A 25,118-nucleotide genomic window follows, 5' to 3' on the forward strand; every position below is an offset into this window, starting at 1 on the left:
ACGACATGCACCATGGGACGACATGCACCATGCGACGACATGCACCATGCGACGACATGCACCATGCGACGACATGCACCATGGGACGACATGCACCATGCGACGACATGCACCATGCGACGACATGCACCATGGGACGACATGCACCATGGGATGACATGCACCATGCGACGACATGCACCATGGGACGACATGCGACGACATGCGACATGCGACGACATGCACCATGCGACGACATGCACCATGCGGCGACATGCACCATGGGACGACATGCACCATGCGACGACATGCACCATGTGACGACATGCGACGACATGCTACATGCGACGACATGCACCATGCGACGACATGCACCATGCGACGACATGCACCATGTGATGGCATGCACCATGCGGCGACATGCACCATGTGGCGACATGCACCATGCGACAACATGCACCGTGCGACGACATGCACCATGCGACGACATGCTATGACATGCGGTGACATGCACCATGAGACGACATGTACCATGCGACGACATGCGACATGCGACGACATGCACCATGCGACGACATGCACCATGCGACGACATGCACCATGCGACGACATGCGACATACAGTACATACATACATACTACAGACGTACAGTACATATAACATACAATACATATAACATAGAGTACATACTCACCATCACTTGTCACTTTGTTCCCCGAAGCCATTGTCACCTGTAAAAAATATTAAAATAATAAACAAACACTATACTCCTTGACCGCAGAAATCCAATTAAAATGAGTGTCCCACGACGATCTCCCGTGGAGAGCAGGAGCATCAGCTCATGCGACCGCTCTCCAGGGGCTCCAGGAACACAATGATGGAAGGTATCCTTCCATCATGTATTCCTCACAAGGTATTCCTACGCCCCTGTGAGAAAATAGTCCCTAGTCTCACTATTGACATTGCTGGGTGAGACATTTTCCCATGCAGCAATTGCCATAAAGTGAGACCAGTGAACTATAGTAACCTCAGTGATGCACTGCAGGAGCCATTGTCTCCTGTCAGTGTGTCACTGTGGGTCCTATAGAGCAGTGACATCACCCAATGTCACTGTTCTTTAGGGGAGATCGTCGTGGGACACTCGTTATTAATTGGACTACGGCGGAAAGGTAGTATACGGTTTATTATTTTACTTTTTATTTGCAGGCGCTGAAGTATGGTAAGTATGGTTAAATGAAGAATATTAAAATACTTTTTTCCAAATGTGTGTGTGTTTTATTAACCCTTTCTTACTATTGGATTAATAATGGATAGGCGTCTCATTGACGCCTCTCCGTTATTAACCCGGCTTAATGTCACCTTACAATAGCAAGGTGACATTAACCCCTTATTACCCTATATCCCATCGCTACTTGGGAGTGGGAAGAGAGGGGCTAAGTGCCAGAATTGGCGCATCTTACAGATGCGCCATTTCTGGGGTGGCTGCGGACTGGTATTTGTAGCCGGGGGGGGGGCAATATCCATGGCCCCTCTCTAGGCTATGAATATCAGCCTGCAGCTGTCTGCGTAGCCTTTCTGGCTATAAAATATAGGGGAACCCCACGTCATTTTTTTTTTTTGGGGGGTCCCCCTATTTTAATAGCCAGTAAAGGCTACGCAGACAGCTGCGGGCTGGTATTCGTAGCAGGCTACAGATATTAGCCCCGGCCGTCGGCTTCCTCCCTCTGGCGCAGAAAATTGCGCGGGAGCCCACGCCGGTTTTTTCCGTTTTTTTTTCTTTTAAAATTCAACGCTCATTAAGGCCTCTTTCACTCTTGCGTCGGTACCGATCCCCACGCACGTTGTGAAATTTGTGCACGACGTTCTTCAGAATGGGCAGCGGATGCAGTTTTTCAATGCATCTGCTGCCCATTCTGAAGTGCGGGGAGGAGGGGGCGGAGTTTCTACCGCGCATGCGCGGTAGAAAATGGCGGGCTCGACAGCCAAAAAAACTTTCACTTGAATGTTTTTTCGTGCCAACGGTCCGCCAAAACACGAAGGATCCGTAGCTAATACAAGTCTATGGGTAAAACGCATCCTGCGAGCACATTTACAGGATCCGTTTTTTTGCACCGGATCGTTTTTTTCCACCAGATCCTTTTTTTTCAACCTGATCCGTTTTTTTTCCGCCGGATCCATTTTTTTCCACCGGATGTTTTTTTTCCCGCCAGATCTGTTTTTTCTCATAGAGTTGTATTATCGCCGAAATGCGAAAGCTGTTTCCACATACAGAGGAACGGTTTTTCGGTACGTCGAAAAAATGCACAGCGACGGATCTAGCAAAAAACGGATGAAACATGTGGCCATCAGACGCACTCCGGCGAATGAGAAAAAAACGGGTCTGGTGGAAAAAACGATCAGGTGGAAAAAAACGGATACGGCGAAAAAAAAAAAATCTGGCGAAAAAAAACGGATCCTGCAAATGTGCTCGCAGGATGCGTTTTGTACCCATAGACTTGTATTAGCAACAGATCCGTCGTGTTTTGGCAGACGCGACGTACAAAAAAAGTTCAATGTAACTTTTTTTGTGCAACGTGTCTGCCATTTCCGACCGCGCATGCGTGGCTGGAACTCTGCCCCCTCCTCCACGCTCATCACAATGGGCAGCGGATGCGTTGTAAAACTGTATTCGCTGCCCACGTTGTGCTAAATTTAGCATAACGTCCGTCAGTATGTCTGGCCGAAGGTTTGCGACGGCCCCGTACCGATGCAAGTGTGAAAGTAGCCTTACATCTGAATTTGCTGAGTATAATGCAGCCACCCCAGAGTATAATGTAACCCACAAAGAATATAATGCAGCCCCCCATAGAGTATGATGCAATCACCCCTCATAGAATATAAATATAATACAGCTCCGCATAGAATATAATGTAGCCCCGAATAGAATAGAATGCAGCCCACCTCCCCATAGAATATAATGCAGCCCCATCAGAGTATGATGCAATCATCCCTCATAAAATCTAATACAGCCCCCCATAGAATATAATGCAGCCCACCTCCCCATAATATATAATGTAGCCCCCATTGAATATAATGTAGCCCCCATAGAATATAATGCAGCCCCCCATAGTATATAAGACAGCCTCCCCCATAGAATATAATATACACCCCCCATAGTATATAAGACAACCTCCCACATAGAATAGAATATACCCCCGCAATAGTATATAACACAGCCACATAGTATATAACACGGCCTCCCCCATAGAATATAATATACCTCCAATAGTATATATCAAAGCCCGCATATAATATAGCACAACTTGCATAGTATATAGCACTGCCTGCATAATATAGCACAGCCCGCGTAGTAGTATACAGCACAGCCCGTGTAGTAGTATACATCACAGCCCAGGTTGTAGTATATACAGCACAGCCCGCATAGTAGTATATACAGCACAGCCCGCGTAGTAGTATACACAGCACAGCCCGCGTAGTAGTATACACAGCACAGCCCACACAGTGATATATACAGCACAACCCACATCTCATCCCCCCGATAATTGCTCCACAGTCCAGTAAAAAAAAAAAAAAACACTCTCCTCACCTTTCCTCTTGCCCGCGCTGCTCCTGTCTCCTGTCTCGGCGGCTGCAGTCTGCCCGGGACACAGCAGGTGTGCGATGATATGACGTCATCGCGCACCCGCAGTGTCAGAGGCAGAGCGGGGAATGATGGGAGAGGGAGCGTCAGCGGACGCTCTCTCCTCCATCATTGCATTGAACTATACCGGCGTCATAGACGCCGGTATAGTTGAATGCAGCGGCGGCACTGGCGGGAGTAGAGGGGAAAGAGTGCAGCGGCCCACTACTGGCACCGGCCCTTCTGGCATTTGCCTGAAGTGCCCGATGGCCAGTCCGGCCCTGGTCACCGCCCACACACTTCTTTCCTCCTGAACTGCAGCGTTTCTCGGACCCACATCCGCAGCAAAACTGCAGATATTTTTTTACATCTCAATGAAAGTGTAAGGCCGGAGTCACACTACAGCGAGATACGGCCGAGTCTGGCAGGTACAAGCTCTTGCACCGGCACTCCGGAGCAGAGCGTGCGGCTCCATGTATTGCTGTGCGGCCGCACGCTCCGCTCCAGAGTGCTGGTGCCAGAGTTTGGTTTTAACCTGCGAGACTCGGCCGTATCTCGCTGTAGTGTGATCCCGGCGTAAGCGTGCAGAAATGCTGCAGTTCGGCACAAAAGAAGTGACATGCTGCGGAGAAAAAAAAAGCTGCGTTTCGGTGCGGCCTTTTCCGCAGCATGTGCACAACAAGTCTGTGGCTCCCATAGACTTACATTGGTTGTGCACAACACTGTGGATTTAATGCAATTCCGTACTGCAAAAAACGCTTTGGATCTGCAATCAAATCCGCAACGTGTGCACATTAGCATTTAGTGAGCCTAGCAAAAAGGCCAAGCAAAAAACAAGTGTAGGATTGCACTTTTTGCAAATTCATCGCACTTTGAATTTTTTTTCACATTTTCTGTTATATGACGACATGGTAAAACCAATGGTGTTGTTCAAAAGTAGAACTTGTCCCGCAAAAGATAAGCCCTCACATGGCCATATTGACCGAAACATTATGGCTCTGGAAAGAAGGGGAGCGATAAACGGAAAAAGCTCCAGGGGTGAAGGGGTTTAGAAACATGGATATGGACATTTCTATGGAAATAGATATATAGATATATCTGTATGTATCTATCTATCTATCCCATATCTATCTATCTATCTATCTATCTATCCCACATCTATCTATCTATCTATCTATCTATCTATCTATCTATCTATCTATCTATCCCATATCTATCTATCTATCTATCTATCTATCTATCTATCTATCTATCTATCTATCTATCTATCCCATATCTATCTATCTATCTATCTATCTATCTATCTATCTATCTATCTATCTATCCCATATCTATATATCTATCTATCTATCTATCTATCTATCCCATATCTATCTATCTATCTATCCCATATCTATCTATCTATCTATCTATCTATCTATCTATCTATCTATCTATCCCACATCTATCTATCTATCTATCTATCTATCTATCTATCTATCTATCTATCTATCTATCTAATATCTATCTATCTATCTAATATCTATCTATCTAATATCTATATATCTAATATCTATCTATCTAATATCTATCTATCTATCTAATATCTATCTATCTATCTAATATCTATCTATCTAATATCTATCTATCTATCTATCTATCTATCTATCTATCTAATATCTATCTATCTATCTAATATCTATCTATCTAATATCTATCTATCTATCTATCTAATATCTATCTATCTATCTATCTATCTATCTATCTATCTATCTATCTATCTAATATCTATCTATCTATCTATCTAATATCTATCTATCTATCTATCTAATATCTATCTATCTATCTATCTATCTAATATCTATCTATCTATCTAATATCTATCTAATATCTATCTATCTAATATCTATCTATCTACCTATCTAATATCTACCTATCTAATATCTATCTATCTAATATCTATCTATCTACCTATCTAATATCTACCTATCTAATATCTATCTATCTATCTATCTAATATCTATCTATCTATCTATCTATCTATCTAATATCTATCTATCTATCTAATATCTATCTATCTATCTATCTAATATCTATCTATCTATCTATTATCTATATATCTAATATCTATCTAATATCTATCTATCTATCTATCTATCTATCTAATATCTATCTATCTATCTATCTATCTATCTATCTATCTATCTATCTATTATCTATCTATCTATCTATCTGTGTGTGTAATGCAGTGTGGGTTGGACAAATGTAAAAGAGGAGTTGGACAGAAATGACACCACAAATCTTTTTGAAGATAGAGAGGAGGGAGAGGAAGGAGGGGTTTGGGTGTGTTTTTGGAGTGGGTGTGCTAGGTTCGGGCTTAGTGGCAGTGCAAAGCATCATGGAACTTGTAGTATTAGGGCACAATAAGGAAGTTGTCGATTAACCCCATGAGAGCTGAATCCAGCACTGAAGATGTGCTGCTACAGCATGATAACAGGTAATATTGCTAAAATAAACACAGTAGATGTTTTCAGTGGCACATAATAGCAATATTTATGAAAAAAAAAAAAAACTTTATAGTAGTGGACAACTTCTTTAATGAGAATTTTTTTTTTAAATTACCAAATGGCAGCAATGAAACAAAGAGTGAAAATTTTAAAGTGTCTGAACACTTTATGTACCCTCTGTATATATATATACTCTATAGAGGAATGGGAAAAAACTCGTATATGCAGCTATATGAAAAAATTTGGGCACCCATATTAATCTTAAGCTTAATGTTTTATAAAAATTGTTTTTTTTGCAACAGCTATTTCAGTTTCATATATCTAATAACTGTTGGACACAGTAATGTTTCTGCCTTGAAATGAGGTTTATTGTACTAACAGAAAATGTGCAATCTGCATTCAAACAAAATTTGACAGGTGCATAAGTATGGGCACCCTTATCATTTTCTTGTTTTAGATACTCCTACCTACTTTTTACTGACTTACTAAAGCACTTTTTTTGGTTTTCTAACCTCATTGAGCTTTGAACTTCATAGCCAGGTGAATGCAATCATGAGAAAAGCTACTTAAAGTGGCCACTTGCAAGTTGTTCTCCTGTTTGAATCTCCTCTGAAGAGTGGCATCATGGGCTCCTCAAAACAACTGTCTAATGATCTGAAAACAAAGATTATTCAACATAGTTGTTCAGGGGAAGGATACAAAAAGCTGTCTCAGAGATTTAACCTGTCAATTTCCACTGTGAGGAACATAGTAAGGAAATGGAAGAACACAGGTACAGTTCTTGTTAAGGCCAGAAGTGGCAGGCCAAGAAAAACATCAGAAAGGCAGAGAAGAACAATGGTGAGATCAGTCAAGGACAATCCTCAGACCACCTCCAGAGAGCTGCAGCATCAACTTGCTGCAGATGGTGTCACTGTGCATCGGTCAACTATACAACGCACTTTGCACAAGGAGAAGCTGTATGGGAGAGTGATGCGAAAGAAGCCGTTTCTGCAAGCACGCCACAAACAGAGTCGGCTGAGGTATGCAAAAGCACATTTGGAGAAGCCAATTTCTTTTTGGAAGAAGCTTCTGTGGACTGATGAAACCAAGATTGAGTTGTTTGGTCATACAAAAAGGCGTTATGCATGGCGGCCAAAAAAAAACAGCATTCCAAGAAAACACTTGCTACCCACAGTAAAATTTGGTGGAGGTTCCATCATGCTTTGGGGCTGTGTGGCCAATGCCGGCACCGGGAATCTTGTTAAAGTTGAGGGACGCATAGATTCCTCTCAGTATCAGCAGATTCTTAACAATAATGTTCATGAATCAGTGACAAAGTTGAAGTTACGCAGGGGATGGATCTTTCAGCAAGACAATGATCCAAAACACCGCTCCAAATCTACTCAGGCATTCATGCAGAGGAACAATTACACTGTTCTGGAATGGCCATCCCAGTCCCCAGACCTGAATATCATTGAACATCTGTGGGATCATTTGAAGAGGGCTGTCCATGCTCGGCAACCATCAAACTTAACAGAACTGGAATTGTTTTGTAAAGAGGAATGGTCAAAAATACCTTCATCCAGGATCTCATTAAAAGCTACAGGAAGCGACAAGAGGCTGTTATTTTTGCAAAAGGAGGATCTACTAAATATTAATGTCACTTTTCTGGTGGGGTGCCCATACTTATGCACCTGTCAAATTTTGTTTGAATGCAGATTGCACATTTTCTATTAGTACAATAAACCTCATTTCAAGGCAGAAACATTACTGGGTCCAACAGTTATTAAATATATGAAACTGAAATAGCTGTTGCAAAAAAAAACAATTTTTATAAAACATTAAGCTTAAGATTAATAGGGGTGCCCAAACTTTTTTATATAACTGTATGTACACATAAGTACAAATATATGCAGTATGTATATATATTTATATTTATGTATATGATATGACATCTAATGAAGCATTTTGATGAAGCAAAACATGCAATGCATCTAAACATTGTAAAAAATGAGCAGAATTTAATTTACAGCAATTATCCAGGACTTAAATGTCTAATTTCTTATAATTTGCACTATATATTTTATGTATTGCTTCAGCAAGGAGGAGCAGTCCCTAAGGGTTGCTGGCCTATTTGGAATACACATGTGGCATGGGTACATAAAATCTTTCATATATTAATTCCATATCCATAGATGCGCCCCAGGTTACACAAAAGAAGAGCTATACCTGTGCTTCACATAATCTACTATCGGCACCGTAATTCCTACGCTGGTCACACAATTATCCTTTATATTGTCAGCATACATTACAATGCTAATTTAGATTTTTTTTCCCCAGAAGCCAAAACTGAAGCATTATTTTAATGTCCATGTAGACTATAGCCTAAATCTAAAAATATAGTTTGTAAGAGATTGGAAACAAACCTCACATTCCCCTTGCCATAGAAAAAGGATGTCAGAGTCTGTATTTCAGGGTAGTAGGAGAAATAGAGCCGATTCTTGATTTTTGCCTTAGTGAAGTTTCTCATCACCTTCTGTATCACCCTGTTTATATCACCAAACCCTTGAAATATTCTATGGCTATGTGCACACGTGGAGTAAATGGATGCAGAATTTTCTGCACCATTTCAGCATCTCTTGGCAGGTAAATGCACGATTTTGATGCGTTTTTGCCCTGCGTTTTTTGACTGACTTGAGTGAGGTCAATGTTAAAAAACGCACCGAGAATTGACACGCTGCAGATTTTCTGCACCAAATCTGCAAGTCAAAAATACTCAACGTATGCATGACACGTCAGGTTTCTCATTCACTTTGCTGGCATCAGGATCGAATTAGGTTTTGCTGGCAAATCTGCATGGCAAAAATGCACCAAAAGCGCACCAAATCTGCAACGTGTGCACAAGCCCTAATAAGTACCATGTATTCTCGAGTATAAGCCGACCCGAGTATAAGCCGACCCCCCTAATTTTGCCACAAAAAACTGTGAAAACTTAATGACTCGAGTATAAGCTTAGGGTGGAAAATGCAGCAGCTACCGGTAAATGTCAAAAATAAAAATAGGTACCAATAAAAGTAAAATTAATTGAGACATCAGTAGGATAAGTGTTTTTGAATATCCATATTGAATCAGGAGCCCCATATAATGCTCCATACAGTTCATGATGGCCCCATAAGATGCTTCAAACAAAATACGCCCCATATAATGCGCCATAAAGTTTATGATGGGCCCCATAAGATGCTCCATATTAAAATATGCCCCATATAATGCTGCACAAATGTTGATTATCACCCCATACGATGCTGCATACAGACATTTGCCCCATATAATGCTGCACAAATGCTGATTATGACCCCATAAAATGCTCCATAGAGATATTTGCCCCATATAATGCTGCACATGGCCCCATAAGATGCTCCATAGAGATAATTGCCCCATATAACGCTGCACATGGCCCCATAAGATGCTCCATAGAGATATTTGCCCCATATAATGTTGCACATGGCCCCATAAGATGCTCCATAGAGATATTTGCCCCATATAATGCTGCACATGGCCCCATAAAATGCTCCATAGAGATATTTGCCCCATATAATGCTGCACATGGCCCCATAAGATGCTCCATAGAGATAATTGCCCCATATAACGCTGCACATGGCCCCATAAGATGCTCCATAGAGATATTTGCCCCATATAATGCTGCACATGGCCCCATAAGATGCTCCATAGAGATATTTGCCCCATATAATGCTGCACATGGCCCCATAAGATGCTCCATAGAGATATTTGCCCCATATAATGCGGCACATGGCCCCATAAGATGTTCCATAGAGATATTTGCCCCCATATTATGCTGCACATGGCCCCATAAGATGCTCCATAGAAAAATTTGCCCCATATAATGCTGCACATGGCCCCATAAGATGCTCCATAGAGATATTTGCCCCCATATAACGCTGCACATGGCCCCATAAGATGCTCCATAGAAAAATTTGCCCCATATAATGCTGCACATGGCCCCATAAGATGCTCCATAGAGATATTTGCCCCATATAATGCTCCACAAATCCTGATTATGGCCCCATAAGATGCTCCATTGAGATATTTGCCCCAAATGCTGTTGCTGTGACGGTGGAACGAGGAACAGGTGAACATAGCGCACTGCCCCCGCCATACTCACCTGCTCCCGGCGCGGTCCCTGGACGTCCCTGGTTCTCCGGGCGTTGGCAGCTCCTTCCTGTATTGAGCAGTCACATGGACACCCTATGGGAGTGGAGTCGGGTCCATATTCATTACTGTAATGAGCGGCACCACGTGACCGCTCAATACAGGAAGAAGCTGTCCGCGCCTGGAGAACGAGGGACGTGCAGGTGAGTATTATTAGACAGCTGCCGCTCCCCCTCCCCTGCCGATCCCTGGGAATGACTCGAATATAAGCCGAGAGGGGCAATTTCAGCCTAAAATAATGGGCTGAAATTCTCGGCTTATACTCGAGTATATACGGTAACATGCTGTAGATGATTTTCAAGGAGCTGCTTTTTATCTTCTGCCATGTAAAGCAAAGACTCTCTGAGCCCCAGGACAAATTCCTGCCTGCACATAGATAAGAGCTGCACTTGTGACAGTCCTCCTGTCATGTCATGTCTGAGAAGCTACACAAATCAAATAGTTTGCCTTGGACAATCACTGAGCAGATGCGTCCCCGCTCTAAAGTATATTATAGCAAGATACTATTCAATTTTTAATCATTGAAAACATTACTACAACAATGCATCACCGATTAACATCTTAAAAATGAATTTGTTTTAAATGCCCGTGAAAAGGAATTGTAAAGATATATGACCCTGGCTATTACAGTGTGCTGTTGGCAACTGAATAATTTATCTGTGCCAGTAACAATGAATAGTTGATACTGAAGCAGTGAGTGAAAGGTTACACTTAATAAAGCTGTTCAGTTTACATTTCATTGCAACAAATAGGTCAGGTGAGAATCGAGGCTTTGACACTCGGAGAAAGTTACCATTTGATACCTTGATGGGTTATTTCGCAGTGACTAATTCTGGTGATTTGAATTATCATACAGTTTTCCAGTAAAAATCTAGTGAACAATATTTTGAAAATGAAAATAGATTTATAGTGTTGCGCTTTTTAGAAAATCACTACTAGAATAATTAAGCTGACCAGAAAGCATACTGCGACAGTCACTATCCCTCCATTAACGTGTTTTCTAGTTATGCAGATCTGACCTTCCATTATCCTCTGTGCAGGGAGGGTGTAAATGAGGAAAACATGAGCAGGAACATTCTACCCATCTGTCTGTTCTTGTACTGCCCAGCAAATAGAAAAATAAAATTGTGGTCTGTTACAGTTACAGTTGTAATCTAAGGCACAGTTTGAGTGTATCCTCTGTGATGTACACAGCATAGTCTCAGTGTATTATGTGTGATGTGTAAGGCTGGAGACACAATACCGTAGAATATGGACGAGTGCTATGCGAGAAAACATTGCATAGCATTCGGACCAGTGTTAATCTATGGGGCAGCTCACATCACTGTATTTTTTCTCAGGCGTATTCGACATGCGTGTTAAATTGCAGCATGCTGCGATTGTACTCATGTATCGTCCGAGACTCGCCAGAGGGAAACTCGGACACCACACGGACCATCCGTCCAGCTTGCAAGAAATACGCACACATTTTCCTCATTTCAGCCCACTGACCCATTAAATTCAATGGTGAAAAGCAGTGAGAAATATAAAGCCATACACATGTCATGCGGATTCCATATGGATACATAGGTGCGAGAAAATAGCATCATCGCATTGCACACGCATTACACACGGATGACCATACGGAGAACACTCTTGCAACTCTCGGCTGGGAGACTCGGACCAATTTTTCTTATGCTACGTGTGACCCCGGCCTTTCTTATGTGAAGTGTAAAGCATTATCAGTGTATTTTATCTGGTGTACAGAAGACTCTCAGTGTATCCTATGTGATGTATACAACAGAGTAACAGTGTCTCCTATATGATACATACATCAGACTCTCAGTGTATCCTATGTGATGTACACAACAGAGTAACAGTGTCTCCTATATGATACATACATCAGACTCTCAGTGTATCCTATGTGATGTACACAACAGAGTAACAGTGTCTCCTATATGATACATACATCAGACTCTCAGTGTATCCTATGTGATGTATACAACAGAGTAACAGTGTCTCCTATATGATACATACATCAGACTCTCAGTGTATCCTATGTGATGTATACAACAGAGTAACAGTGTCTCCTATATGATACATACATCAGACTCTCAGTGTATCCTATGTGATGTATACAACAGAGTAACAGTGTCTCCTATATGATACATACATCAGACTCTCAGTGTATCCTATGTGATGTATACAACAGAGTAACAGTGTCTCCTATATGATATATACATCAGACTCTCAGTGTATCCTATGTGATGTATACAACAGAGTAACAGTGTCTCCTATATGATACATACATCAGACTCTCAGTGTATCCTATGTGATGTATACAACAGAGTAACAGTGTCTCCTCTATGATACATACATCAGACTCTCAGTGTATCCTATGTGATGTACACAACAGAGTAACAGTGTCTCCTATATGATACATACTTCAGACTCTCAGTGTATCCTATGTGATGTATACAACAGAGTAACAGTGTCTCCTATATGATACATACATCAGACTCTCAGTGTATCCTATGTGATGTATACAACAGAGTAACAGTGTCTCTTATATGATACATACATCAGACTCTCAGTGTATCCTATGTGATATATACAACAGAGTAACAGTGTCTCCTATATGATACATACATCAGACTCTCAGTGTATCCTATGTGATGTATACAACAGAGTAAAAGTGTCTCCTATATGATACATACATCAGACTCTCAGTGTATCCTATGTGATGTACACAACAGAGTAACAGTGTCTCCTATATGATACATACTTCAGACTCTCAGTGTATCCTATGTGATGTATACAACAGAGTAACAGTGTCTCCTATATGATACATACATCAGACTCTCAGTGTATCCTATGTGATGTATACAACAGAGTAACAGTGTCTCTTATATGATACATACATCAGACTCTCAGTGTATCCTATGTGATATATACAACAGAGTAACAGTGTCTCCTATATGATACATACATCAGACTCTCAGTGTATCCTATGTGATGTATACAACAGAGTAAAAGTGTCTCCTATATGATACATACATCAGACTCTCAGTGTATCCTATGTGATGTACACAACAGAGTAACAGTGTCTCCTATATGATACATACATCAGACTCTCAGTGTATCCTATGTGATGTATACAACAGAGTAAAAGTGTCTCCTATATGATACATACATCAGACTCTCAGTGTATCCTATGTGATGTACACAACAGAGTAACAGTGTCTCCTATATGATACATACATCAGACTCTCAGTGTATCCTATGTGATGTATACAACAGAGTAACAGTGTCTCCTATATGATACATACATCAGACTCTCAGTGTATCCTATGTGATATATACAACAGAGTAACAGTGTCTCCTATATGATACATACATCAGAGTCTCAGTGTATCCTATGTGATGTATACAACAGAGTAACAGTGTCTCCTATATGATACATACATCAGAGTCTCAGTGTATTCTATGTGATGTATACAACAGAGTAACAGTGTCTCCTATATGATACATACATCAGACTCTCAGTGTATTCTATGTGCTGTATAAAGCAGAGTCTCAGTGTATCCTATATCATACATACAGCAGAGTCTCAGTTTATCATATGGGATGAATATACAGCAATCTAGGAGTATCCTGTGTGATTTATATAGAAAATGCTCAATGTATCCATTCCTATGTGGTGCATTCAATAGTCTCCTGACAATCTTCAGTAAAATAGCGTCGGTGGTGGCGATGATCAGATTGAGATACCAACTACTCGACCATTCCATTCACTAATATGCTGCAGATATTAAACTGAGGAGGCAGAATATGGTGAAATCAAGGTTAGTTGGGGCGTGCGATTGAGGGTACAGGGTGGCTGCGAGTTACTATTTGTAGACATACGGCTGTCTCTGTCTGTAGGTCAGGCAGTAAGAGCTAAAAGGCCAGATGTGACCTGTGGGACGCACTTGCCCATATCTGCTGTACCATGATATCATTGTGTATTATCGCAATATTGTAACATCACTGTGTTTATTATCTCAATAATGCATCATCAATATGCTTATCTATGTACTGTGGCATCACCGTGTGTGTTATCTCAATACTGTAAAAGGAAGAGAAAGTCAATACATATCAAAATGTGCACACCTACATAAAATATAAATCTTATTATAAAATACTGTGTAAACAAATGATACACATTCAATGATTAAAAACAAAACTTGAATTCCAATATCTCAAACCCATGACACAATATATCTAATAATGTCCTCCAAAGTCTAGTTCAGTGGTGGTGAACCTATGGCAGAGGGGGAATTCAGAGTCTTCTATGTGGGCACGCGTGCCATTGCCCATCACTTCAGCATCTAGGGGCATGGTGATCACGGTCACAAAAGTGTGGCCATAATTGGGTTCATGCGGGAGAAGGGCCAGGCAATGCCAATTTTACTTGGCTGTACGTCCTAGGACGCAAATTCAGGTGAAAAGTACTGCAGCCTGGAGTCTCGCCGGGTCCTTGCTCTGCAATACCTGCTTCCAGCCATTAAGACAGCAGCAGAAATCGGCTTGCCAGTGATGCTCAATGCAAGGCAGTGACATACTGGCAAATTGAAGTAACTTGCCTGCTCCTGCACAGCTACAAGTTGTGACTTCCTCAGGGGTAATGGTCCCATAATGGGGTCTTGGTCTTTATTCCTATGCTATATCACAGGTTCTTCACAGTTGGGTCTCTTAAGTCTCATTCTAACTTTGTCCTTAGGCATATCTATAGCACCATATAAATGGTTTAGATATTGTTTATTGTGTATTTTGTCTGGCATAAGTCAGCTTTTTTAGGCTGTTTACATAACTACAGTGTTTATACTTCGTAACACATTGAGCATTACGTTTATTTTCTATATTGCTCTTGTTGTCACCTCTGTATTCCTTTTCTTTGACCCACACAGCATATTATAGGCTTATATATCCTTTATTGTGTAATACAGTGGAGAAAAAAGTATTTAGTCAGCCACCAATTGTGCAAGTTTTCCCACTTAAAAAGATGAGAGAGGCCTGTAATTGACATCATAGGTAGACCACAACTATGAGAGTCAAAATGAGAAAACAAATCCAGAAAATCACCTTGTCTGATTTGGCAAGATTTATTTTGCAAATTATGGTGGAAAATAAGTATTTGGTCATTAACAAAATTTCATCTCAATATTTTGTTAAACATCCTTTGTTGACAATGACAGTCGTCAAACATTTTCTGTACATCTTCACAAGGTTGGCACACACTGTTGGTGGTATGTTGGCCCATTCTTAAATGCAGATCTCCTCTAGAGCATTGATGTTTTGGGCCTGTTGCTGGGTAACACAGAATTTCAGCTCCCTCCAAAGGTTTTCTATAGGGTTGAGATCTGGAGACTGGCTAGGCCAATCCAGGACCTTCATATGCTTCTTACGAAGCTACTCCTTCGTTGCCCTGGCGGTGTGCTTGGCATCATTATCATGCTGGAAAAACCCATCCACGTTTCATCTTCAATGCCCTTGCTGATGAAAGGAGGTTTGCACTCAAAATCTCAAGATACATGGCCCCATTCATTCTTTCATGTACACGGATCAGTCATCCTGGTCCCTTTGCAGAGACACAGCCTCAAAGCATGATATTGCCACCCCATGCTTCCCAGTAGATAAGGTATCCTTTGGATGCCACTCAGCATTCTGTCTCCTCCAAACACGAAGACTTTTGTTTCTACCAAACAGTTCAACTATGGTATTCTCCCAGTGCTCTTCTGGATAATCCAAATGCTCTTTAAAAAATTTCAGACGGGCCCGGACATGTACTGGCTTAAGCAGGGGGATACGTCTGGCACTGCAGGATCTGAGTCCCTGGTGTGGTGTGTTACTGATGGTAGCATTTGTTACATTGGTCCCAGCTATATGCAGGTCACTCACTAGGAACCCCCGTGTGTTTCTGAGATTTTTGCTCACCGTTCTTGTGATGATTTTGACCCCACGAGGTGAGACCTTACGTGGAGCCCCAGATCGAGGGAGATTATCAGTGGTCTTGTATGTCTTCCATTTTCTTATTATTGCTCACAGCAAGCTGAGTACCTATTGCAGATTTAGTCATCCCAGCCTGGTGCAGGGCTACAATTTTGTTTCTGGTGTCCTTTGACAGCTCTTTGGTCTTCACTAGGGTTGAGCGACCTTGACCTTTTTAGAGTCGAGCCGTGTTTCGCGAAACCCGACTATCTTAGAAGTCGAGTCGAGTGGAATCGGCCGATTATCGCGAAAAGTCGGGTATCGCCCGAAACACGAAACCCAATGCAAGTCAATGGGGGAGCATAGTCGGCAGTGAGTGGAGGCCAGGAAAACACCTACACTGCCCATTTTAATGGCAAAAACATCCATTCTTGTTAAAGAAGCTTGTCAATCGTAATTTACCTTATAATAATTGGAAGGCATTTGAAATTGGGGGTCATTTGGCTAAAGTTGTGGGGGGTAGGGCTGGTTCAAGTAATTAGTGGGCCCAGTAAATCTGGACCACGTCACGGCAGTGGAGCAGGGAGAGGTAAGTATTTAAACTTTGCAAGTGCTGTGATCCTGAGCAAGCAGGGGGGGCCCACTCGTTGGCATTGGCACTGGCACAGGGCCCCTCAAAGTACAGCGGTGTGTTTGCACGGCGGGGGCGCCTCCCACCGGCAGCAACACTTTTGCGTACTATGAGAGGCCCTGTGCCAGTGACGTCGCCAACTAGTATTCCTCCCCCCACCTGATGAAGGAACCTGCACTTTCATCTGCACCTTCCTCTTTGTCCCCGTGTAAGGTGGTATGGTATGCGGGAAGAGGAACCTGACTTTCAGCAGGGTCACAATCTTGCTGTGTAGCGTGCACGGGGAATTTTGCGTTATGGGTCAATGTACCAGCAGACTCATCTATCACTGGCTGGGCAATGGGCAGGATGAGGAGGAAACACAGATATAGGCCCAAAGAATAAAGTGGGCTAAATGCAGTTCAAAATTGGTAACACAGGACTAACCAGGTGGCATTGCAGTGGAGGACAACTGGAATGAGAGGCTGACACAGAGAGTAGGCCCAAATCAGTAAGTAGTCGACATGCAGTTCAAAATTGGCAACCGTAGTAAACAGGCGGCCCAGCTTTGTTCAGTTGAGGAGAACAGCAAGGAGTGGCAGACACCGATAGTAGGCCCCAACCCAACTAGTAGGCCAAATGCAGTCTAACATTAACAACTACTTAACAAGAGCCTGAAAATGGAATTTCAGGACAGGAAACCAGGAGAACAGCAAGGAGTGGCAGACACCGATAGTAGGCCCCAAACCAACTAGTACGCCAAATGCAGTTGTTCCATTTAACTACAATTTAATGAGAGCCTGAAGATAGAAGTTCAGGAAAGGCAACCTGGAGAACACCTTGGAGTGGAACACACCATCTCTCTACACCCCATACCCAATTTGTAGGCCTAATGCAGTGTAGTTTTCAACAACTACTAAACGAGAGTCGGAAGATCGAAGCAATGTGGACGAAACCTGGGGAACACCTTGGAGTGTAACACACCGTCTCTCTACACCCCATACCCAATTTGTAGGCCTAATGCAGTGTAGTTTTCTACAACTACTAAACGAGAGTCGGAAGACCGAAGCAATGTGGACGAAACCTGGGGAACACCTTGGAGTGGAACACACCATCTCTCTACACCCCATACCCAATTTGTAGGCCTAATGCAGTGTAGTTTTCTACAACTACTAAACGAGAGCATGAAGATCGAAGCAATGGAGAGGAAACCTGGGGAACACCTTGGAGTGGAACACACCATCTCTCTACACCCCATACCCAATTTGTAGGCCTAATGCAGCGTAGTTTCCAACAACTACTAAACGAGAGCATGAAGATCGAAGCTCAGGAAAGGCAACCTGGAGAACACCTTGGAGTGGAACACACCATCTCTCTACACCCCATACCCAATTTGTAGGCCTAATGCAGCGTAGTTTCCAACAACTACTAAACGAGAGCATTAAGATCGAAGCAATGGAGAGGAAACCTGGGGAACACCTTGGAGTGGAACACACCATCTCTCTACACCCCATACCCAATTTGTAGGCCTAATGCAGCGTAGTTTCCAACAACTACTAAACGAGAGCATGAAGATCGAACCAATGGCGATGAAACCTGGGGAACACCTTGGAGTGGAACACACCATCTCTCTACACCCCATACCCAATTTGTAGGCCTAATGCAGCGTAGTTTCCAACAACTACTAAACGAGAGCATGAAGATCGAAGCAATGGAGAGGAAACCTTGGGAACACCTTGGAGTGGAACACACCATCTCTCTACACCCCATACCCAATTTGTAGGCCTAATGCAGCGTAGTTTCCAACAACTACTAAACGAGAGCATGAAGATTGAAGCTCAGGAAAGGCAACCTGGAGAACACCTTGGAGTGGAACACACCATCTCTCTACACCCCATACCCAATTTGTAGGCCTAATGCAGCGTAGTTTCCAACAACTACTAAACGAGAGCATGAAGATTGAAGCTCAGGAAAGGCAACCTGGAGAACACCTTGGAGTGGAACACACCATCTCTCTACACCCCATACCCAATTTGTAGGCCTAATGCAGCGTAGTTTCCAACAACTACTAAACGAGAGCATGAAGATTGAAGCTCAGGAAAGGCAACCTGGAGAACACCTTGGAGTGGAACACACCATCTCTCTACACCCCATACCCAATTTGTAGGCCTAATGTAGCGTAGTTTCCAACAACTACTAAACGAGAGCATGAAGATTGAAGCTCAGGAAAGGCAACCTGGAGAACACCTTGGAGTGGAACACACCATCTCTCTACACCCCATACCCAATTTGTAGGCCTAATGCAGCGTAGTTTCCAACAACTACTAAACGAGAGCATGAAGATCGAAGCAATGGAGAGGAAACCTGGGGAACACCTTGGAGTGGAACACACCATCTCTCTACACCCCATACCCAATTTGTAGGCCTAATGCAGCGTAGTTTCCAACAACTACTAAACGAGAGCATGAAGATCGAACCAATGGCGATGAAACCTGGGGAACACCTTGGAGTGGAACACACCATCTCTCTACACCCCATACCCAATTTGTAGGCCTAATGCAGCGTAGTTTCCAACAACTACTAAACGAGAGCATGAAGATCGAAGCAATGGAGAGGAAACCTTGGGAACACCTTGGAGTGGAACACACCATCTCTCTACACCCCATACCCAATTTGTAGGCCTAATGCAGCGTAGTTTCCAACAACTACTAAACGAGAGCATGAAGATTGAAGCTCAGGAAAGGCAACCTGGAGAACACCTTGGAGTGGAACACACCATCTCTCTACACCCCATACCCAATTTGTAGGCCTAATGCAGCGTAGTTTCCAACAACTACTAAACGAGAGCATGAAGATTGAAGCTCAGGAAAGGCAACCTGGAGAACACCTTGGAATGGAACACACCATCTCTCTACACCCCATACCCAATTTGTAGGCCTAATGCAGCGTAGTTTCCAACAACTACTAAACGAGAGCATGAAGATTGAAGCTCAGGAAAGGCAACCTGGAGAACACCTTGGAGTGGAGCACACCATCGCTCTACACCCCATACCCAATTTGTAGGCCTAATGCAGCGTAGTTTCCAACAACTACTAAACGAGAGCATGAAGATTGAAGCTCAGGAAAGGCAACCTGGAGAACACCTTGGAGTGGAACACACCATCTCTCTACACCCCATACCCAATTTGTAGGCCTAATGCAGCGTAGTTTCCAACAACTACTAAACGAGAGCATGAAGATTGAAGCTCAGGAAAGGCAACCTGGAGAACACCTTGGAGTGGAACACACCATCTCTCTACACCCCATACCCAATTTGTAGGCCTAATGCAGCGTAGTTTCCAACAACTACTAAACGAGAGCATGAAGATTGAAGCTCAGGAAAGGCAACCTGGAGAACACCTTGGAGTGGAACACACCATCTCTCTACACCCCATACCCAATTTGTAGGCCTAATGCAGCGTAGTTTCCAACAACTACTAAACGAGAGCATGAAGATTGAAGCAATGGAGAGGAAACCTGGGGAACACCTTGGGGAGGCAGACACCGTTAGTAGGCCCTACCAAAGCTGTACACCCAATGCAGTTTTAAAATTCCTAGAGGCTGAAAACAAGACTATTGACGCTCAGCTTTTTTCAAAGGAACACAGCTGAATTGAGTGGCGCAGACAGACACAGGTAGTAGGACTCAAACCAAAAATGTGGCTCACTGCAGCAGAAAAAAGTTACAGGGGTACACAAGCTGCAGTGCTCTGGGCAGTGGAGGACAATTTCAATAGTGAACCGCAGACAGACTTTGTACGCCTACTATTAAAAAAAGGATGCTCTATGCAATTATAAATAGGTTCTAGGGGTACACGGGCAGCAGTGGTGTGGTCAGTGGAGGCCTAGTGGAAGGAGTGACCGCAGACAGGCATCGAAGGCCTAAAATAATAACACATGGCTGTAGGCAATTTTAAATTGGTTCCAGGGGTACACGGGCAGCAGTGGCCTGGTCAGTGTAGTAGTAGTAGAAAGAACGGACCGCAGACAGGCATCGAAGGCCTAAAATAAAAAAATTGGGCTGGCTGTAGGCAATTTTAAATTGGTTCCAGGGGTACACGGGCAGCAGTGGTGTGGTCAGTGGAGGCATATTGTAAGGAGTGACCGCAGACAGGCATCGAAGGCCTAAAATAATAACACATGGCTGTAGGCAATTTTAAATTGGTTCCAGGGGTACACGGGCAGCAGTGGTGTGGTCAGTGGAGGCCTAGTGGAAGGAGTGACCGCAGACAGGCATCGAAGGCCTAAAATAAAAAAATTGGGCTGGCTGTAGGCAATTTTAAATTGGTTCCAGGGGTACACGGGCAGCAGTGGTGTGGTCAGTGGAGGCCTAGTGGAAGGAGTGACCGCAGACAGGCATCGAAGGCCTAAAATAATAACACATGGCTGTAGGCAATTTTAAATTGGTTCCAGGGGTACACGGGCAGCAGTGGCCTGGTCAGTGTAGTAGTAGTAGAAAGAACGGACCGCAGACAGGCATCGAAGGCCTAAAATAAAAAAATTGGGCTGGCTGTAGGCAATTTTAAATTGGTTCCAGGGGTACACGGGCAGCAGTGGTGTGGTCAGTGGAGGCATATTGTAAGGAGTGACCGCAGACAGGCATCGAAGGCCTAAAATAATAACACATGGCTGTAGGCAATTTTAAATTGGTTCCAGGGGTACACGGGCAGCAGTGGTGTGGTGAGTGGAGGCCTAGTGGAAGGAGTGACCGCAGACAGGCATCGAAGGCCTAAAATAAAAAAATTGGGCTGGCTGTAGGCAATTTTAAATTGGTTCCAGGGGTACACGAGCAGCAGTGGTGTGGTCAGTGGAGGCATATTGTAAGGAGTGACCGCAGACAGGCATCGAAGGCCTAAAATAATAACACATGGCTGTAGGCAATTTTAAATTGGTTCCAGGGGTACACGGGCAGCAGTGGTGTGGTGAGTGGAGGCCTAGTGGAAGGAGTGACCGCAGACAGGCATCGAAGGCCTAAAATAAAAAAATTGGGCTGGCTGTAGGCAATTTTAAATTGGTTCCAGGGGTACACGGGCAGCAGTGGTGTGGTCAGTGGAGGCATATTGTAAGGAGTGACCGCAGACAGGCATCGAAGGCCTAAAATAAAAAAATTGGGCTGGCTGTAGGCAATTTTAAATTGGTTCCAGGGGTACACGGGCAGCAGTGGTGTGGTCAGTGGAGGCATATTGTAAGGAGTGACCGCAGACAGGCATCGAAGGCCTAAAATAATAACACATGGCTGTAGGCAATTTTAAATTGGTTCCAGGGGTACACGGGCAGCAGTGGTGTGGTCAGTGGAGGCATATTGTAAGGAGTGACCGCAGACAGGCATCGAAGGCCTAAAATAAAAAAATTGGGCTGGCTGTAGGCAATTTTAAATTGGTTCCAGGGGTACACGGGCAGCAGTGGTGTGGTCAGTGGAGGCCTAGTGGAAGGAGTGACCGCAGACAGGCATCGAAGGCCTAAAATAATAACACATGGCTGTAGGCAATTTTAAATTGGTTCCAGGGCTACACGGGCAGCAGTGACCTGGTCAGTGTAGTAGTAGTAGAAAGAACGGACCGCAGACAGGCATCGAAGGCCTAAAATAAAAAAATTGGGCTGGCTGTAGGCAATTTTAAATTGGTTCCAGGGGTACACGGGCAGCAGTGGTGTGGTCAGTGGAGGCCTAGTGGAAGGAGTGACCGCAGACAGGCATCGAAGGCCTAAAATAATAACACATGGCTGTAGGCAATTTTAAATTGGTTCCAGGGGTACATGGGCAGCAGTGGCCTAGTCAGTGTAGTAGTAGTAGAAAGAACGGACCGCAGACAGGCATCGAAGGCCTAAAATAAAAAAATTGGGCTGGCTGTAGGCAATTTTAAATTGGTTCCAGGGGTACACGGGCAGCAGTGGTGTGGTCAGTGGAGGCATAGTGGAAGGAGTGACCGCAGACAGGCTTCGAAGGCCTAACATAACAAAAATGTCAATACAATGGTATTGTCAGTGGCAGGCATTGAAGGATGTCAGCGCATAGACTAAACATTGGTGGAGCTGTGAGATAATTTTGCAAGTGGTAGAGCACTGTTTGAGCTGGGGGGGGAACTGTCTTGTGGCCGGCGGTAAAGGCCCAGGGCCCCTCATATTACAACGGTGTGTCTGACGTTGGGTGCGCACCACCACCGCCAGAGACACTTTATTGTACTAGGAGGGACCCAGTGGCAGTGCCGTCGACCAAAAGCGGGCACACCCACCTCTTCAGACAAACAGCACTCTCACGGGTGCTGTCGCCAAGTGTCGATACCACGGCCCCGTGTGGGGAGTTTGGCCATTTAGTGAGGTGTAAACATGTCGTATGCTGGACAATCAGGTGCAGAAAATTACGAGATTGGAAAAGGCATTCAGAATAGTCCACAGGCAAGACCTTTTCATAGGAAAGCTAGGTGTCAGCCAGGCAAGGTGGGGCAAAAGATTTCGAAATCCAGTTGTGGTTCATTTTAATGAAGGTTAGATCATCTACATTTTGGGTAGCCAGACGAGTCCTTTTTTCTGTTAGTATTGAACCTGCAGCACTGAATACTCTTTCTGATAGGACACTAGCTGCCGGGCAAGCAAGCTCCTGCAATGCATATTCTGCCAATTCTGGCCAGGTGTCTAATTTTGATGCCCAGTAATCAAATGGGAATGACGGTTGAGGGAGAACATCGATAAGGGATGAAAAATAGTTTGTAACCATACTGGACAAATGTTGTCTCCTGTCACTTTGAATTGATGCTGCAGTACCTGTCCTGTCTGCGGTCATAGCAAAATCACTCCACAACCTGGTCAGAAAACCCCTCTGGCCAACGCCACTTCTGATTTCTGCCCCTCTAACTCCTCTGGTCTGCTGGCCCCTGCAGCTCGTGTGAGAACGATCACGGGTGCTGTGTTCAGGGAATGCCAGAAGCAAACGGTCAACAAGAGTTGATTGTTTGGTTGCTAATATTAGTTCCAAGTTCTCATGTGGCATTATATTTTGCAATTTGCCTTTATAGCGAGGATCAAGGAGGCAGGCCAACCAGTAATCGTCATCGTTCATCATTTTAGTTATGCGTGTGTCCCTTTTGAGGATACGTAAGGCATAATCCGCCATGTGGGCCAAAGTTCCAGTTCTCAAATCTGCGGTTGTGCTTGGTTGAGGGGCAGTTTCAGGCAAATCCACGTCACTTGTGTCCCTCCAAAAACCAGAACCCGGCCTTGCCGCGCCACCAATTTCCAGTGGCCCCGGAAAAGCTTCCTCATTAAAAATATAATCATCCCCATCATCCTCCTCGTCCTCCTCCTCCTCTTCGCCCGCTAACTCGTCCTGTACACTGCCCTGGCCAGACAATGGCTGACTGTCATCAAGGCTTTCCTCTTCCTCAGCTGCAGACGCCTGATCCTTTATGTGCGTCAAACTTTGCATCAGCAGACGCATTAGGGGGATGCTCATGCTTATTATGGCGTTGTCTGCACTAACCAGCCGTGTGCATTCCTCAAAACACTGAAGGACTTGACACATGTCTTGAATCTTCGACCACTGCACACCTGACAACTCCATGTCTGCCATCCTACTGCCTGCCCGTGTATGTGTATCCTCCCACAAAAACATAACAGCCCGCCTCTGTTCGCACAGTCTCTGAAGCATGTGCAGTGTTGAGTTCCACCTTGTTGCAACATCTATGATTAGGCGATGCTGGGGAAGGTTCAAAGAACGCTGATAGGTCTGCATATGGCTGGAGTGTACGGGCGAACGGCGGATATGTGAGCAAAGTCCACGCACTTTGAGGAGCAGGTCGGATAACCCCGGATAACTTTTCAGGAAGCACTGCACCACCAGGTTTAAGGTGTGAGCCAGGCAAGGAATGTGTTTCAGTTGGGAAAGGGAGATGGCAGCCATGAAATTCCTTCCGTTATCACTCACTACCTTGCCTGCCTCAAGATCTACAGTGCCCAGCCACGACTGCGTTTCTTTCTGCAAGAACTCGGACAGAACTTCCGCGGTGTGTCTGTTGTCGCCCAAACACTTCATAGCCAATACAGCCTGCTGACGTTTGCCAGTAGCTGCCCCATAATGGGAGACCTGGTGTGCAACAGTGGCAGCTGCGGATGGAGTGGTTGTGCGACTGCGGTCTGTGGACGAGCTCTCGCTTCTGCAGGAGGACGAAGAGGAGGAGGAGGGGGTGCGAACAGCTACAGCCAACTGTTTCCTAGACCGTGGGCTAGGCAGAACT

This window comes from Ranitomeya imitator, chromosome 4 (genome assembly GCF_032444005.1).
Source record: "Ranitomeya imitator isolate aRanImi1 chromosome 4, aRanImi1.pri, whole genome shotgun sequence".
In the NCBI taxonomy this organism is placed as follows: domain Eukaryota; kingdom Metazoa; phylum Chordata; class Amphibia; order Anura; family Dendrobatidae; genus Ranitomeya; species Ranitomeya imitator.